This window comes from Podarcis muralis, chromosome 6, assembly GCF_964188315.1.
Source record: "Podarcis muralis chromosome 6, rPodMur119.hap1.1, whole genome shotgun sequence".
NCBI classification, from domain to species: Eukaryota; Metazoa; Chordata; class Lepidosauria; order Squamata; family Lacertidae; genus Podarcis; species Podarcis muralis.
The window spans coordinates 9,206,264-9,220,911 of NC_135660.1; the positions used below are offsets into that span (position 1 = coordinate 9,206,264).

At 46.3% G+C, this 14,648-nt stretch overlaps 1 protein-coding gene across 8 annotated transcripts in view; it reads left to right on the forward strand.

The window, feature by feature from the left end:
- The window catches only part of MCF2L2 (MCF.2 cell line derived transforming sequence-like 2), a 224,741-nt gene that overhangs the window by 124,500 nt on the left and 85,593 nt on the right, over positions 1 to 14,648 (forward strand). The gene's annotated exons all lie outside the window — the stretch shown is intronic.

Consider the following 14,648-nt stretch of genomic DNA (forward strand, 5'->3'; position numbering starts at 1 on the left):
CTCTGGGGAGGAAGCTGATTGGCCAGAATCACTTTGTAAAAGCGGAGGCAGTCCCCCCGCTTTATACAATTCGCATTCCGCCCTCTTGGAAACCGGCAGCCCTGTGCCGTGGGCGCTTGGCTCAAGAGTCAAGCCTCCCCGACTGCCACTTGCCTCCCCGAAAAGGCGCCCCAGGACTTCCCCCTCTCCAGCTGGATCTGTTTGCCCCGGACGCTGCTTGTTTCATCGTTTTCTCACGCTGAGAAAATCACCTGCCTTTGGGGAATGGCTTAGCTCGTTTTCGTTTTAAAGATGCGCGTGGTTCTCGAGAAGTTAAATCTCAGAAGAGAATTAATTTGCAGTGTCTGTGTACGCCCAGGAACCGATACCAGGGCATGGTTTGCAATTTCTCCCTCCGCAATTGCTGAGGCACATTCTGAGCTGTTGGTCAACCTGTGTTATGTTTTTCTCTAGTATCTTTAACCGAGCAAGCACAACGTCTCCAACTCTTTATTAAATGTCAGTAAACTGAATGCAGGCAGCTGATTGCTCCAGAGACGTTTATTTCTGGGGAATATTCTGGGGACATTTATTTCTGGCATGTAGCTCACCTCAGATGCTCCGCATGCAAAAAGTCCCCAAATTCAGTCCCTGGCATCTCCAGGTAGGGCTGGTTGAGACTACTCTCTAAATCCCTCTTGAGACCTGCTGCCAGCCAGTGTAGGCAGTACTGAGCTAGATAGGCCTGTGCTCTTTTTGACAGCACGTATGCTAAAACTGGATAGCCCAGTGTTCTGACTTAGGTTATGTACATGATGCCACCTTAAAACAAAGCCTGATCGTTCTTTTAGCCAGGGTGGATCAAAGCTGGAACACGGTATTTCATAAGAAATGACAATATATGGATTGTCATCCCAGTGGTGCACTGAATGCAGCTTAAGCACAGGAGGTTTCCTGCGTTTGAGTAGACCTTTTTGAGTGGCCTTCCAAATGTTGTTGGACTACAACTCCCATCCACCCACGGCTGGGGAAGATGGAGGATTTCAACAGCATCCAGAGGGCTACAGGCAGGTGTGTACTGTTGGGAAAAGGTCAGTGATCTTAGCTTTGAGGCTGAGGTGTAACAAGCGCATCCCTAAATTCCAGTTCAGGCAGTTAAAAAATGATGGCCGATTTGATGTGGAGTTTGGCTTCCCAACTGGCAATTATAAACCCACACACACCTTTAGTTTGGGTTTATGTTGGCATACAAGTGTACAACCAATATAGCAATCAGTGTGCTATATATCAGTGTTTCCCAACCACTGTTCCGCGGCACACTAGTGTGCCGCGAGATGTTGCCTGGTGTGCCGCGGGAAAAATTAAAAAATTGAAAGATTTTTTTTTTTAAGTCAAATTTTCGATTGGGGCGCCGTCACTAGATGACCCCTGGGGTTCCCTCCCTCCCTCCCGCTCTGCGCCTCCCTCCTCCTCCTCCTCCTCCGGGGAGGCCCTTCCTGGCTCTCGGCCAAGGCTTGGCGGCTGCCACTCACTCACTCGCTCGCCCACCCGTCCCTCCATCCCTGCACCCGGCCTCTCCGTCCCCGGCACGGGGGCTGCCGGGATCCGTAGTCCCCTCGCCTTTGGGCTCCGCGCCCGCGCGGGGTGCGCAAACTACGTTTCCCAGCGTGGTCTGGCGGGCCGGGCGTTTTGTTTGAAGCGCTCTTCTCCCGGCCATGGAATGAGCGCGGTGGCGGCGGCCGGGCGGGCAGGGGCTCTTCCGCGCAGACCCCGCGCAGCCTGCCTGCGCCCCCGCGGAGATCGGGCGGCAGGATGGAGGCCGGGGATCCCCGCGGAGGCGGAGCGGCGGAGGCGGAGGCTGCCCCCCAGGTAGGGCTGCGTCGGGGGGGTTTTATTTTTGCAATGCTGCATCCGCGCCGGAGGGGACGCATCGGACCGCGGGGAGACCCCTTGGCGGGCGTGCAAGGCAATGCATGCGTGCAGGCGTTGCATGGAGTGCAATGCAATGCAATGGCAACGCGGTGCCCTGCATGCATGCATGCAACTTCCACCGGCACTCCGGACTTGGCAGGTGAGGGGGGTCCCCAGTGGGCGACAGAGAGAGCCGGGAGGGCGAAGGGGAGCCGGGGGGGAGCAGCGCTGCTCCCCGAGCCGAGCCCGGGGGGAAACTTCGGCGTCGTTGCGCCGGGTGTTGGAAGCGGAGGCTGGCGGGGGCCCCACACCTGCAAAACCTGGTCGCCTCTCATATATTTCGTGCATTGCATTCATCGCCCGCTTTCTCCTCCAAGGAGTTCCCGGGGGCGCGCGTGGTTCTCCCCGTGTTATCCTCGCAACAACAGCCCTGCGAGGTGGGTCAGGCGAGTGGCCCAAGGGAGCACCCAGGGATTGTTCTGGCCAGGTGGGGTGATTTGAACCCTGCTCTCTGCCTGGTCTTCGTCCTCATTTAGCCCCCACATGTGCATGACTGTGCATGACTGAGGTTTTCCCCCCTCGTCTTGGCTATGGTGTGAGTCTGTGCTGTTAATTAATGGGGTTCTGCCTTCGGAGAAGATGAGCCAGCCCTCAAGGAGGTGATTATGTAATTTGCTAGCAATTCATGTCCCTCCCGGCGTGACTCTGCGCGCTGACGTCACGGGGCTGTAATGGTGGTGTGCCTCGAGATTTTTTTCATGAAACAAGTGTGCCTTTGCCCAAAAAAGGTTGGGAAACACTGCTATATATAAGTACTAAAACAATTTTGATAATGAGGAAATCGTTCAAAGCCCAATTAACAGTTTCATTTGTCATCCTCTTGCTAGTAGGTTTGTACCTTTGTCCCACTCCAGGTATGTAGCACACAAACAAGGTCCACATTTGCATAGGTTCTTCCTTAATAGGCTGACAATCACTGACATCATTTTCTATTGATGGTTAACTTGCATTCTGCCATTGTTTCGCCTTTTCCAGTCCCTTAGTCTGTCTGTCTCTTCTGCTTCTTTCAGTCTTGTCCTGGCTTTTCCTTCCCTCACACTCAGGCACTCAAGCAGGCCACTTTTCTGGTTAGTTTTTCTCTGTGTGTGTCCTTCCTTCCTCTCCAATTTAGCATGCCACAGGCTCTCTTTCTACTCAACTCCTGTTTTCCATCTCTGTGTACTACCTATGTAGGGCACCTGATGCTGTTAGGCTATATAGAACAGCGGGAGGGTTTGTGGCGCCAAGGCCCATCTGAAAGTGGGTTGAGGTCCAGATTGAGAAACGCTGGCCTGGGACATAATGGAATTGCATCTTTCCCCTACCACGCACAACCCAGCACAAATAATAATCTGTTTTCCACAGGTGAGTGTGGGAAATTTTGCAGGCAGTTGTATTTGGTATGCTACTGCAAACAAGGATCTATAATCCCAAAAATAGCCATAGAAGATGAATGAAACGGGATTGTTCTCACCAGCTCCTGAAGTCAAGCATAAGGAAATGTTCCCAAAAGTTCAGGAAGCGGGCAGAATATTTACCAGCAATGACAAACCTAGACAGCATCTTAAAAAGCAGAGACATCACCTTGCCAACAAAGGTCTGTATAGTTAGAGCCATGGTTTTTCAAGTAGAGAGGTATGGAAGTGAGAGCTGGCCCATAAAGAAGGCTGATCGCCGAAGAATTGATGCTTTTGAATTATGGTGCTGGAGGAGACTCTTGAGAGTCCCATGGACTGCAAGAAGATCAAACCTCTCCATTCTTAAGGAAATCAGTCCTGAGTGCTCACTTGGAAGGACAGATCCTGAAGCTGAGGCTCCAATACTTTGACCACCTCATGAGAAGAGAAGACTCCCTGGAAAAGACCCTGATGTTGGGAAAGATGGAGGGCACAAGGAGAAGGGGACGACAGAGGACGAGATGGTTGAACAGTGTTCTCAAAGCTACCAGCATGAGTTTGACCAAACTGCGGGAGGCAGTGGAAGACAGGATTGCCTGGCATGTCTGGTCCATGGGGTCACGAAAAGTCGGACACGACTAAACAACTGAACAACAACTGACAGAATGGTTTGCCAATAGCCACAACTGAAAAGCTTTATAGTACTCCCCTTTCTGAGATGAAAAAAGGGAGGAGGAGATCTGGAGTGGATTTTGGTGTGACATTATTGTAAGCTCAGTTCTGATACCAATTCCTTGGCTGAGAATATGCTGAGAGGGACCCTGTTGTTTAATTTGGTGTGCTCTTCCTTACACACACCCGCAAGCCCATATTTTGCACCTGGCTCCAGTTAGTGAATCTTGAGGTTCTAGCCTGAGAGCTACAGGTCAGGGCATTTTGTTCTGGAATTAGCAAATGCCATATTTGTCGAGTACGCCTAATGTAAAAGATGCAATCTTTGCCATTTCTGGGCTACAGATATTCAAGATACACACAGTGGCCATTCAGATGACACAGTTAATTGGCCTTGCTGATCACATTTAAAAAAGTAAAAATCCAGCTATCAACTAAGATAATTGTGCGTCTGATGAAGTGGACTGTACTCCAGCCTTAGGTTTATTTTTTTAATATACCACAATACTCTTTACTGTAGCGGACTTCCTTGATTCTGTATTTAGGACACTGCAGCTCTTTGTCCAGTCTCCCTTACCTCTTTCGTTATCTCTGCTCACAGTTTTACCTGCTCAGACTTCCTCTTCTGTGCAGCTATTAAAAGTCCAGGAACCCAGCGCTTTTTTGCATACAGCCTCATTGACTGTGGGCACATCACTCTAAGTGACACTGCCAACTGACTGCATGGGACGAAAGTGGATTACTTACCATACCCCTGCCAACTCTATGAGTCTATAAAGCAAACCTTCAGGTTTGGGGGTGGGCGGTGGATGGGGAAGAGATTTAGGGAAGGGCTGCATGCAAAAGGTCCCTGGTTCGATCCCTGGTGTCTCCAGGTAAAGCTGGAAATCATTCCTGCCTGAAACCTTGGTGGGTTGCTGCAAGTCAGTGTTGACAATACTGATCTAGTTGGACTAACTAGGTATAAAGGTAAAAGGTAAAGGGCCCCCTGACTGTTAGGTCCAGTCATGACCGACTCTGGGGTTGCGGCGCTCATCTCGCTTTATTGGCCAAGGGAGCCGGCATACAGCTTCTGGGTCATGTGGCCAGCAGGACTAAGCCGCTGCTGGCAAACCAGAGCAGCGCATGGAAATGCTGTTTACCTTCCTGCCGGAGCGGTACCTATTTATTTACTTGCACTTTGACGTGCTTTCAAACTGCTAGGTTGGCAGGAGCAGGGACCGAGCAGCGGGAGCTCACCCCGTTGCGGGGATTCGAACCGCCGACCTTCTGATCGGCAAGTCCCAGGCTCTGTGGTTTAACCCACAGCACCACCCACGTCCCTAACTTGGTATAAGGCTCCTCTAAAGCTAGGGACTGGGGGAATGGTGTCTGAATGGTGCAGAAAGGCTTTTGAAAGTGCTCCCATTTAGAGGAGGGAGGCATTTGGGCACTGCTTCTTGCAAGAATTTAACTACAGTGGTACCTCCGGTTGCAAACTTAATCTGTTCTGGAGGTCCGTTCCTAAGCCGAAACCATTCTTAACATGAGGCTCGCTTTTGCTAATGGGGCCTCCCACTGCTGCCGCGCGACTTCTGCTTGCATCCCGGGGCAAAGTTCGCAACAAGGAGCATCTACTTCTGAGTTAGCGGAGCTTCTTACCTACAGCATTCGTAAGGAGGACAGTACATAACACGAGGTTCCACTGTAGTCCGCTTCTTTTAAAGAGCAGGTGAAGCTCTTTGTAGCAGGAGATGAGCATTAGGTAAAGGTAAAGGTACCCCTGCCCGTACGGGCCAGTCTTGCCAGAATCTAGGGTTGTGCGCTCATCTCACTCTATAGGCCGGGAGCCAGCGCTGTCCGCAGACACTTCCGGGTCACGTGGCCAGTGTGACAAGCTGCATCTGGTGAGCCAGCGCAGCACACGGAATGCCGTTTACCTTCCCGCAGGTGAAGCTCTTCGTAGCAGGAGATGAGCATTATCCCCCTCCAAAAGTCTGCAGATGAAGCAGCTTTTAATGCTGGCTGGGACTCTTTGGGCTCATTTGGACTTACATCTGAGTAGACCTGCAGAGGCTTGAGTTGCCCATAGGACAAACCTCAGGATTAATGAACCAGTTACATTTCTATCCCACCATTTTCTCCAAGGAGTTCAGAACTGGTGTACGTCCTTCTCCCCTTCCCCATTTTATCCTCCTTGTCAGGTAGTAAGGTTAAGGTCACCCAGGGTCATGCAGTGAGCTTCATGACTGAGTGAGGATTTGAACCCTGGTCATCCAAGTCCTGCTCCAACACTCTAACCACTACACCATGCTGGCTTTCCCCTGTAGATCAGTGCATGCACATCCCTCGTTGTGATACGTGTAGAAGGACATCATTAAACTCTACTAACTTCATCATTTGCAAACGCTACCAACTAAATTTGACCAAGCCCTCTCAAATATTTGCAAAGTAATATATTTGCATTTGGGTGTTGCTCAGTTTTGAAACCCAAATCCGTTTGCAAACTGACCCAGACTGATTTCCCTGCTTAGGGGATTTAAGGGTCAATACGTAACTCAGTTTGGGCTTTAAATACTGAGTTTCTCCTCCACAAAACTATTTTTGTTATTTTTGTGGTCAAAAGGAAGGAATGAGTACCCAGACACTCTGAATCGTAAAGATGCAAATATAAGGCTGGTAGCCTTGTTATTGAAACCTACCATCAGCGTCATTTTGATGTTCCTGAAAATCTGAGTAAGAGCCAATGGCCTTTATGCAACCCTGAGATTGCAGGTGCTCAATTTAGTTGCAAAAGGATAGCAAGGGGATGGGGAGTACCCACCCCACAATTCCCATAGCCTCATCTTAAGAGTTTACACTTTTTCTGTGATTCTGAATGCTTGATCCTTATAAAAAACCCTGCAAGATACGTCAGTTTTATTAGTCCCATATTACAGATGAACTAAGGCCATTGAGTCAGCAGTGCAGCTCTACAGCTGAAGTGAGATTTCAACCAACAACGTCCAGATAGGTTAGCCAAATGGGAAAGGGAGAGGAATCCTGCACTTTTTAGCAGATTCACAGATTACACCAGCTGGAATTATCTTTGCTACACAACTCTTAAAAGAGCAGCAGCCTTGTCCTCTCTTGCATCTGCCCACCCTGCGATCACTTCCACACTGCCTCTTATGTTAAGCATGCATCCTGATTTGTTTGCACAAACCTTCACTGGAGGTTTTAAAACAGAGGTTGGATGGCCACCTGCCATGGATGCTTTAGTTGCACTTCCTCCATTGCAGGGGGTTGGACTGGATGACCCTCAGGGGCCCCTTCCAACTCTATGATTCCATGATCTATTAACTGAGAATTCGTTCTGATTTGCTTGCAGGGAGGTTAGACAGCACTTCATCAAGCATTATCCCACATTTTTGCATTTCTTCTTCATTTTTGTAATCTCTAAAAGTATGCTTGGGGGTGGGTGTTATTGCAAAACAGCACCAATTCAGCTTTAGCTCTGCAACCTGGATTTTTGGGTGTATGATTGAATGATGCCCAAAAGTACTTACAGACTAGAAATGACTTGTGCTTCCTTGCCCCTGCGTTACAGCAGTCAGCCTCAGATTCTTAGTCGATTCCCACAGAAACTGTGTGGAAATTGCCTGTGTAATTGCAACATTCGAACCATTTACACTAGAAAAGCCTCAGAGGTTTCACTGACTGTACTCTGTCACACTTGATTTTGGGAAAGGGAAATTATATAGGTACCCCTTGCCTGAAATAAAACAATAGATACAAAGAGAAACAGGATATGGAGAATGTTGCTGTGCCGTGTTCTTCTTCTGAGTCATTGATCATAATGTTACTGTCAACCCAGATGTCAAGAGTGGAAATTGCTAAATTTAGTGTGGGACCAGTTCCTGAAATCAAGATATCTTGTGACATCATCATTTACAGCTCAGAAGCTTATGGTTGGAACAGGCTGCAGCTGCAAACCACACTTTCCCAATCTGTCAGCTGTTAACTTGAAGAATCCCTCTCTGCTTTATTTTCAATTCACTTTTGATTTGTATGCTGCCTTAGAATGTTGCTAGGCACACGGCAATTTACACGCTACTCAGAAAGAACAAAATGTGCAACAGAGATCACACATCCTGCCACAATCCAATCAAATGTGAATGTCTTAATGAAAAATGAGACTTTAAAATAAGCAACTTACATCAAATTAAGTAATTCAATAACCCGGTTAGAATATAATATTGTGCAATAATATTAACGGTCAAAATGCCAGCAAAAAATAATTAAACAGAAATTCACTCTCAGCAATGACAACAAATCATTACTGCACCATGATCTGTAAAAAATAACAGCAACGACACAATTCATAAAATACCACAATACATAAAAGACCATGCAGAAATTTACAGCTCTTCACTCTTCCTGTCTTTCCTGGATGGGGGTGGAGGAAAACACCATTTTGTGGTTCACTTCAGGTACCAAAATGTCTTGGGTACAAATGTACACACACTGTTCTTGTTTCACACTAGGCTGCCATCTGCAGAAGATGACTGGCCCAGCCCACTGGCTCTGCCCTCATCTTCATTCCTCAACGCTCTCTTGTTGAACTTTCACCTGCCTTCCCCAGAAAAGACTTGCATGCCTTGCCAGATCCTGCTTCCTTCTACTGCTTGATTAAAAAATCCCATCTTCAGGCACCCAGTTCCCACAGGAGGGGCCTCACTGTCCATGAACCTTGACTTGTAACCGAAACATTATCTCCCTCGGACGGTGATGGGCTCTCCTTCCTTGGAGGTTTTTAAGCAGAGGTCGGATGGTCATCTGTCATGGATGCTTTAGTTGCAGTTCTTGCATGGCAGGGCTTGGGACTAGATGACCTTTGTGGATCCCTTCCAACTCTATGATTCGATGATCTATTGATTGAGTATGCATTCTGATTTGCTTGCAGGCAGGTTAGACAGAACTTCATCAAGCATTATCCCACATTTTTGCATTCCCTCTTCATTTTCGTAAACACTGAAAGTATGCTTGGGGGTGGGTGTTACTGCAAAGCAGCACCAATTCAGCTTTAACTCTGCAACCTGGAATTTCGGGTGTATGACTGAATCGTACCCAAAAGTACTTACAGACTAGAAATGCCTTGTGCATCCTTGCCCCTGCTTAGCCCCTATGTTACAGCAGTCAGCCTCAGATTCTTTGTCAATTTCCACAGAATCTTCTGCCTGTGTAATTGCCAACATTCAAACCATTTACGCTAGAAAAGCACCCAGATAGGTTGCTCCTGCAATGACCCTTAGGCATGCAGCATTGTGGAAATAATAATAATAATAATAATAATAATAATAATAATAATAATAATAATATTTTTTTATTTCTACCCCGCCCATCTAGCCACTCTAGGCAGCTTCCAACAAAAGATTAAAAATACATTAAAACGTCAGTCATTAAAAACTTCCCTAAACAGGGCTGCCTTCAGATGTCTTCTAAAGGTCAGATAGTTGTTTATTTCTTTGACATCTGATGGGAGCGTGTTCCACAGGGTGGGCACTGTTAGGATCGTCCTACTCGCATGTAGGACCCTGGTAGAGACACATGCCCGACTGGCATGTTCTCTCCCTCCTGATCAGTCGTTCTAGAGCTTCAAAAGCTTTCTCCAGCCCGAACATCACAGCAACTGATACCAAGAGCCATCAGCACACTTACGGATCTTGCAGAGTATTAGCAGTTTGCGTAACAGAACTCAGTAGCACAGCATTTTGGCTAATCTACTTTATTTACATATAATACACTCAGAGCGTTCTGACATAGCTCCTTCCTCTTTCTCATCAGACAGCAAAGAGAAAGAACAAAGGACGGTAGTCCCACTTCACGGAACACAGTAACATAAATATCCTGTCTCCGTCACTTCCCACACTGTGGAATGAAAACATACACCGTCATGTGATAGACAACAATCCCATGACTGCAAAGAATCCTAACAGGCGCCACTCCCGATAAAAAGGTGAATCAGTTCCTGCACCATCCTGCTGCGCTAATAGGCTAGTATGCACTGGGATGGGCTTTCGGGTGGATGCATGTGCCCGTATGAGATACTTATTTACAAACGCATGCTTTCATTTTTAGGTGTATACCTAAAACATTATCATGTGAAGTGTCCCACATACACAAAGCCTCAAATTGTTTCTTCTTTAACCAAGGGAGCTTTGCAATGGAAAAATCTGAGAGTCTGATGTAGTCAGTAGTACTCACAATAAGTAGATGCATGTTTGTTTTCTCGGGCATTTTCTTGAACCCTGCTTCGATACAGCAGGGTGGATCCTTTGCTGTATCTGTGGAATGCAGCTTTGCAAAGATAGTTTTTTGTGAGGCTATCGGACAAATCTGTTTGTTTGTGGGGGCTGCAGCAAGAGGCCTTTGCCCCTTTTGCCAGATACCCTTGGAATGTTTGTCTGCAAAGAAAACAGAAGGACCCACAGTCATTGATCCTCTGATTTAGCCAATTGTGCATGGTATCAATAGCATGCTTACTGAACTTGAGAGCAACTCCTTCTACACATGGGGCACACTTAGCTGAGAGTTAAGCTACACTGGCTATAGTGGGGCTTTCTTAGGGGTAAAGATCCGTAGGAGTGGGCTGGATGTCTGATTGTTTCAGATAATCTGGATCCCAGGCACATGATCACATAACTCAGGTGGAGTCGAACACTACCAATGTTATTATGTGAACATATAAATACTCCCAACGCCAGTGATATATTGATCAACAGGCTTGTTTTTTCAAACAACAGGAATTAAGTATATTAACCTCTCAGTCTCGCCTTTCCTCGATCTTTAGACTGAGCATTTGTCCTGATTTGTGTGAAGGGAGGTTATATGAGGTCAGCTGTTGATTGAGCAGTCATTCTTATAAGGCCAAGCCAACCAGCTGTTATCCTATAATAATTTATAATAGTACTAATTTATCACACACACACCCAATCTGGCTGTGCCTCCTCAGCCACTCTAGGCGGCTTCCAGCAAAATATTAAAATACAATAATTCATCAAATATTAAAAGCTTCCCTAAACAGGGCTGCCTTCAGATCCCACATTTTCCAGTGCATTTTCTCAACACTTTCTGTACCGGGGGGAAAAGAAAGAGTGTGATTTTTAAAATGTGTTTGTTGCACTTTAATTGTGCAACCTGAATTTGCCCATGTGGAATTTAATCCCACCCAAAAAACAGTGAAAGTCGGGGGGGGGGTACTGAAATAAGTGAAGACTGTAAGACTTTCAAACGACAGGCACCAGGAGCAAAAACAAACTGCCCACTCACCGTAATCTTAACCTTTGCACAGTTGCTTTCGGATATTCAGATATTCTGTTACACAAGCTCCAAAAATATAACATGAGCTATACCTCAAGGAAAGCTTTGGAGCTGTTTATTTTTTAAAAAAAGAAGAAGTGGAAGCTGGCTTTAGTGTTTGTGCCAGGGTTAAAGAGCCAACTTTTTAAAAGAGTCACAAAACTTTTTGGAGATGGAGCCAAGACAGGTCCACAGGGAGGAGACAGAGGCAGAGCTTAATGAAGATGCTCAGCCAAGGGCAGGTTGTTCAAATTTCCCCCGAGGGTTTGGAGCCAGCACAGAAACAGATGGTTTGAAGGTGGAGCCTACGGAACTTGATGAAACACAGACAGAGAATGTTAGTTGTGGGGTGTGTTGTTCGTAAGAGTAGCAGAGTAACCGAACAACGAAGGGAAAGTCCTGGCTCTTAATCCTCGTTGCCGCTGTTGCTGCTTTCAGTGAGGATTATGAACAATGGAATATATAGCACCATCTATGTCCGTCTTATCCAAAGACATGGGGGCAAATCCCTGCCCCAAAGCGTTTACAATCTAAAATCCAATACAGTGCAAGGTAGCCGAGGGAGATGAAGGCAGAGGAAAGACGAGGGTTGTATTCAAAGCAGCACTAGCAGAGTTACGCGGAAACTTCTGTTTTCTTCTCCCCTCTATCCTCCCCAACTTATCCAGAGGAACCCCCCACTTCCAGAGCTGATTTTGAGGGTAGGTGGGGGCCTGCAGGGTTGAGGAGGGGGGAAAGTTCCATTCCACAAATCCACATACCTTGTACTGGCAGAATGGGAGTGCCAGAGACATTTTTTTCAACTATGTGTACTTAGGTTTATTTATGGCAGGTGACTGAAACCAAAGGATTGTACGAAAGGCTTTGAAATATATATATATATATATATATATATATATATATATATATATATTTTGGGGGGGTTTAGAAATAAAACTTGAAAGCAGATGTTCTGGAAGGGTGTTCTGGGAAAAGCAGCAGCGAGGGACCGATGGCAGATTTGTTTAAGGGCTTAGCGTTAAATACCACAGAGCTCTGTTTTCCAAATATTGCTTTCTCAAAGTCAAACACTTGTGTCTCTTAATTGAAACTTTGCTATGATTGTAACTCAAATACTGCATAGGTTTCCCCTGCTGGAAAACAAGGCTCTGTAACAAAAGATTCGTGGACGGTTCTGGTCGTTTAAGCCGTCTGCTGGCAGGTGCCCTATCCCACCCTTATTTTATTTATTTCTATTGATTATTACATTTATATCCCATTTCTTTCTCCAAGGAGCTTAGGGTGGTGTACAAATTTCTCCCCCTCTCCTTCTTATCCTCCCAAGAACCCTGTGAGGTGGGTTAAGCAGAGAGATAGTGATAGGTCTCCCAGTGGGCTTCATGGCCAGTGGGGATTTGACCCCTAGCCCAGCACTAACCACTACGCCACACTGCATCTCTTGGCAAACCTCCCCTACTGACCGCATCCACTGGTTGTCTCAATTACCCATGCCATCATTTACCCCGCCGCACAGCAACTTGCTAAAAGAAGTACCAGAGTTTGCCTACATTTCCATCAGGCTCAAAATAGAAAATCAACTTTCATGCAAAGCAGGCACACATCGTTGAGTGCAGAAACACATTACACAAAGCGCAATTTTTTGTTCTTTAGTCTGTCGCAAAGAGCTGTGACCCTGTTCATCCCACAGCGAGTGGCTGGAACTTTGATTGTCCTCTTTGCCAGTACTGCCCCTTGGACTTCAGGGTTGCTATTTACGTTGCCTCGGCCTGCGAAAACAGCAACTACCGTAACTAAAAATGCTGTTGACTAACCACGAGGCAGTTTTTCATGTGTTTGGGGCGTTCGCGTCTTTCTTCCCTGGGGACTCCATATCAACCAGGTCTCCCCCCCCCCCCATAGAGTCACAATAAAGTGTCAGCTCAACAGGCTCGTAGTTTGATTTACAGAGGACACACAACAGCATGTACAGTTCTTAAGTGATGAAACGAGAGCTGGCAGCAGGCTCCAGCGTGCTTAGGAAGTAGCCAAGATGATCCCAGAATAAATCTGCAATACAATTTAATATTGCAGGGCACTTGTGTACGCACTGCATGATAATGCACAACCAGTCCTGGCGCCTTTTTTGAGGTGCTGCAGACACAACGTCATCCCCCCTGTTGTCCCCGTTTATATAGAGAATTGGCTTATAAACATAGGCAGGTTGCGTGGAAATATTAACATTTGGACTCATATTTTTGACACACTAGAAGTTATTGTGATTTATTTCCTTTCTTGTTGTTGTTGTTTAGTCGTTTAGTCGTGTCCGGCTCTTCGTGACCCCATGGACCAGAGCATGCCAGGCACTCCTGTCTTCCACTGCCTCCCGCAGTTTGGTCAGACTCATGTTTGTAGCTTCGAGAACACTATCCAACTATCTTGTCCTCTGACATCCCCTTCTCCTTGTGCCCTCAATCTTTCCCAACATCAGGGTCTTTTCCAGGGAGCCTCAGCTTCAGGATCTGTCCTTCCAGGGAGCACTCAGGGCTGATTTCCTTAAGAATGGATGTGTTTGATCTTTTTGCAGTCCATGGGACTCTCAAGAGTCTCCTCCAGGACCATAATTCAAAAGCATCAATTCATCGGCGATCAGCCTTCTTTATGGTCCAGCTCTCACTTCCATACATCACTACCGGGAAAACCATTGTTTTAACTATACAGACCTTTGTTGGCAAGGTGATGTCTCTGCTTTTTAAGATGCTGTCTAGGTTTCCCATCGCCTTTTTCCCAAGGAGCAGACGTCTTTTAATTTCGTGACTGCTGTCACCATCTGCAGTGATCACGGAGCCCAAGAAAGTAAAATCTCTCACTGCCTCCAATTCTTCCCCTTCTATTTGCCAGGAGGTGATGGGCCCAGTGGCCATGATCTTCGTTTTTTTGATGTTGAGCTTCAGACCATATTCTTTCTTATTTTAAGCTTCAGACCATTTCCTTTCTTATTTTAGTAATATCTTATTATATTTTATTTATGTTATTAAATTTTATTAATAAATTCTAAATTCATAAATTATTCATAAATTAAATTTATTAAAGTTTCAAAAGTTTCACATATACACTCCTATACATAACAAGTTTTTCTTTTGCTTTGTCGACTTCCCACCCCATTTTCCAAGGTGGTTTTTTTTATTTCTCCCCCTTTGCTGCACCCTATTTTCTATCTCTTATACCATAGCAACAATACAATAATCTCTAATTCCTTCTGTTGCTTATCGTTCAATTCCTGCTCAACCAGTTCATCATCCTATAGTATTACCGTATTTTTCGCTCTATAACACGCACCTGGCCATAACACGC